This window comes from Bos taurus, chromosome 14 (genome assembly GCF_002263795.3).
Source record: "Bos taurus isolate L1 Dominette 01449 registration number 42190680 breed Hereford chromosome 14, ARS-UCD2.0, whole genome shotgun sequence".
Classification (NCBI taxonomy): domain Eukaryota; kingdom Metazoa; phylum Chordata; class Mammalia; order Artiodactyla; family Bovidae; genus Bos; species Bos taurus.
Window position 1 is genome coordinate 23471442 of NC_037341.1, and position 4498 is coordinate 23475939.

General features: G+C 42.9%; 1 long non-coding RNA gene across 1 annotated transcript in view; it reads left to right on the top strand.

Annotated features, from left to right (window-relative positions):
* Positions 1 to 4498, top strand: part of LOC132342194 (uncharacterized) — an 88880-nt gene that overhangs the window by 23751 nt on the left and 60631 nt on the right. The window lies entirely within an intron of this gene.

The window sequence follows — 4498 nt, forward strand, 5'->3', positions numbered from 1 at the left end:
TTTCCTGAAAATTATTGCATTTTGGAATTTTTATTCTTTTAGTTCAAAAATTTCCTCTAGTTTATTGCAAATTAAACTTTCTTTGTATAAATGTAGAAATCAGATCAGATCAGTCACTCAGTTGTGTCCGATTCTTTGCGACCCCAGGAATCGCAGCACGCCAGGCCTCCCTGTCCATCACCAACTCCTGGAATTCACTCAGACTCACGTCCATCGAGTCAGTGATGCCATCCAGCCATCTCATCCTCTGTCGTCCCCTTCTCCTCCTGCCCCAAATCCCTCCCGGCATCAGAGTCTTTTCCAATGAGTCAACTCTTTGCATGAGGTGGCCAAAGTACTGGAGTTTCAGCTCTAGCATCATTCCTTCCAAAGAAATCCCAGGGCTGATCTCCTTCAGAATGGACTGGTTGGATCTCTTTGCAGTCCAAGGGACTCTCAAGAGTCTTCTTCAACACCACAGTTCATCAATTCTTTGGCGCTCAGCCTTCTTCACAGTCCAACTCTCACATCCATACATGACCACAGGAAAAACCATAGCCTTGACTAGATGGACCTTTGTTGGCAAAGTAATGTCTCTGCTTTTGAATATGCTATCTAGGTTGGTCATAACTTACCTTCCAAGGAGTAAGCATCTTTTAACTTCATGGCTGCAGTCACCGTCTGTAGTGATTTTGGACCCCAGAAAAATAAAGTCTGACACTGTTTCCACTGTTTCCCCATCTATTTCCCATGAAGTGATGGGGCCAGATGCCATGATCTTCATTTTCTGAATGTTGAGCTTTAAGCCAACTTTTTAACTCTCCTCTTTCACTTTCATCAAGAGGCTTTGAGTTCCTCTTCACTTTCTGCCATAAGGGTGGTGTCATCTGCATATCTGAGGTTATTGATATTTCTCCCGGCAATCTTGATTCCAGTTTGTGTTTCTTCCAGTCCAGTGTTTCTCATGATGTACTCTGTATAGAAGTTAAATAAGCAGGGTGACAATATACAGCCTTGACGAACTCCTTTTCCTATTTGGAACCAGTCTGTTGTTCCATGTCCAGTTCTAACTGTTGCTCCCTGACCTGCATATAGGTTTCTCAAGAGATAGATAAGGTGGTCTGGTATTCCCATCTCTTTCATAATTTTCCACAGTTTATTGTGATCCACACAGTCAAAGGCTTTGGCATAGTCAATAAAGCAGAAATAGATGTTTTTCTGGAACTCTCTTGATTTTTCCATGATCCAGCGGATCTGCAATTTGATCTCTGGTTCCTCTGCCTTTTCTAAAACCAGCTTGAACATCAGGAAGTTCACAGTTCACATATTGCTGAAGCCTGGCTTGGAGAATTTTGAGCATTACTTTACTAGCGTGTGAGATGAGTGCAATTATGCAGTAGTTTGAGCATTCTTTGGCATTGCCTTTCTTTGGGATTGGAATGAAAACTGACCTTTTCCAGTCCTGTGGCCACTGCTGAGTTTTCCAAATTTGCTGGCATATTCAGTACAGCACTTTCACAGCATCATCTTTCAGGATTTGAAATAGCTCAACTGGAATTCCATCACGTCCACTAGCTTTGTTCGTAGTGATGCTTTCTAAGGCCCACTTGACTTCACATTCCAGGATGTCTGGCTCTAGGTCAGTGAGCACACCATCGTGATTATCTGGGTCGTGAAGATATTTTTTGTACAGTTCTTCTGTGTATTCTTGCCATCTCTTCTTAATATCTTCTGCTTCTGTTAGGTCCATACCATTTCTGTCCTTTATCGAGCTCATCTTTGCATGAAATGTTCCTTGGGTATCTCTGATTTTCTTGAAGAGATCCCTAGTCTTTCCCATTCTGTTGTTTTCCTCTATTTCTTTGCATTGATGGCTGAAGAAGGCTTTCTTATTTCTTCTTGGTATCTTTGGAACTCTGCATTCAGATGCTTATATCTTTCCTTTTCTCCTTTGCTTTTCGCTTCTCTTCTTTTCACAACTATTTGTAAGGCTTCCCCAGACAGCCATTTTGCTTTTTTGCATTTCTTTTCTATGGGAATGGTCTTGATCCCTGTCTCCTGTACAATGTCACGAACCTCATTCCATAGTTCATCAGGCACTCTATCTATCAGATCTAGTCCCTTAAATCTATTCCTCAGTTCCACTGTATAATCATAAGGGATTTGATTTAGGTCATACCTGAATGGTCTAGTGGTTTACCCTACTTTCTTCAGTTTAAGTCTGAAATTGGCAATAAGGAGTTCATGATCTGAGCCACGGTCAGCTCCTGGTCTTGCTTTTGCTGACTGTATAGAGCTTCTCCATCTTTGGCTGCAAAGAATATAATCAATCTGATTTTGGTGTTGACCATCTGGTGATGTCCATGTATAAAGTCTTCTCTTGTGTTGTTGGAAGAGGGTGTTTGTTATGACCAGTGCATTTTCTTGGCAAAACGCTATTAGTCTTTGCCCTGCTTCATTCCGTATTCCAAGGCCAAATTTGCCTGTTACTCCAGGTGTTTCTTGACTTCCTACTTTTGCATTCCAGTCCCCTATAATGAAAAGGACATCTTTTTTGGGTGTTAGTTCTAAAAGGTCTTGTAGGTCTTCACAGAACCATTCAACTTCAGCTTCTTCAGCATTACTGGTTGGGGCATAGACTTGGATTACTGTGATATTGAATGGTTTGCCTTGGAAACGAACAGAGATCATTCTGTCGTTTTTGAGATTGCATCCAAGTACTGCATTTCAGACTCTTTTGTTGACCATGATGGCCACTCCATTCCTTCTGAGGGATTCCTGCCCACAGTAGTAGATATAATGGTCATCTGAGTTAAATTCACCCATTCCAGTCCATTTCAGTTCGCTGATTCCTAGAATGTCGACATTCACTCTTGCCATCTCTTGTTTGACCACTTGCAATTTGCCTTGATTCATGGACCTGACATTCCAGATTCCTATGCAATATTGCTCTTTACAGCATCGGACCTTGCTTCTATCACCAGTCACATCCACAGCTGGGTATTGTTTTTGCTTTGGCTCCATCCCTTCATTCTTTCTGGAGTTATTTCTCCACTGATCTCCAGTAGCATATTGGGCACCTACTGACCTGGGGAGTTCCTCTTTCAGTATCCTATCATTTTGCCTTTTATGTTCCAAATAATAGGATGTGCATGCATGCTAAGTCTCTTCAGTCATGTCTGATACTTTTTAACCCTATGGACTTTCACTCGCTAGGCTCCTCTGCCCATGGGAGTCTCCATGTGAGAATACTGGAGTGGGTTGACATTCCCTCCTCCAGGGAGGCTTCCCCACTCAGGGATCAAACCCACAACTCTTATGTTTCCTGCATTGGCAGGTGGATTCTTTACCACTAATGCCACCTGGGAAGCCCCAAATAATAGGATAGATTTTATATATTGAATGCTCCCTTGTTGGTTAACAAATAAAGGTGAAAGTCACTCAGTCATGTCTGACTCCTTCTGACCCCACGGACTATACAGTCCATGGGATTCTCCAGGCCAGAATACTGGAGTGGATAGCCTTTCTCTTCTCCAAGGGATCTCCTTAACCCAGGTCTCCCGTTGTGGGTAGATTCTTTACCAGCTGAGCCACAAGAGAAGCCCAAGAATACTGGGATGAGTAGCCTATCCCTTCACTAGTGGATCTTCCCGACCTAGGAATCAAACCGGGGTCTTCTGCATTGCAGGCAGATTCTTTACCAACTGAGCTATGAGGGAAATATATACTTGATATTTCTTTTTTTTTTTCTTTTTTTGGTTTTGCTGTTATCACTAGCTCTTGACCCATCAGAGATAAAGCTAGGTTACTATCCTGTGATTCAGCTCAATCAAGTACATTTCTGAACTCACAGAGTCACTTGGGAGTGTTTGCCGGGGCTGTCAGGTGAGGTGCACATTTGAATTAGTACATACATTTTTAACAGGGGTGGCTCATGTCATGTATGCAAACCCATCATAGTTAAGGTTAATTTATTGACTGAATTATAAAAATAAGTCTCTTCTTCAAACCAGCAATACAGAGTCTAATATGTACTTTTTTTTCCCTTATGGAGTAAGGAAGAAGAGGGCTTCCTAGCTGGCACTAGTGATAAAGAATCCGCCTGCCAGTGCAGGAGATGTGGGTTTGTTCCCTGGATTGGGAAGATTCCCTGGAGAAGGAAATGCAACCCACTCCAGTATTCTGGCCTGGAGAATCCCATGGGCAGAGGAGCCTGGCAGGCTACAGTCCACTGGGTCACAAGAGTCAGACATGACTGAGCACATGTGCGTGCTGTATGCTAAATCACTTCAGTCGTGTCTGACTCTTTGTGACCCCGTGGACTGTAGCCTGCCAGGGCTACATGGAATGGTTTGCCATGACCTTCTCCAGGGGATCTTCCTGACCCAGGGATTGAACCTGAGTCTCTTATGTCTCCTGCATTGGCAGACGGGTTCTTTACTGCTGGTGCCACTAGGAAACATCATAACACACAAAAAAGCTAAGAATTACAGGCATATTCAGATACAAACAAACATGA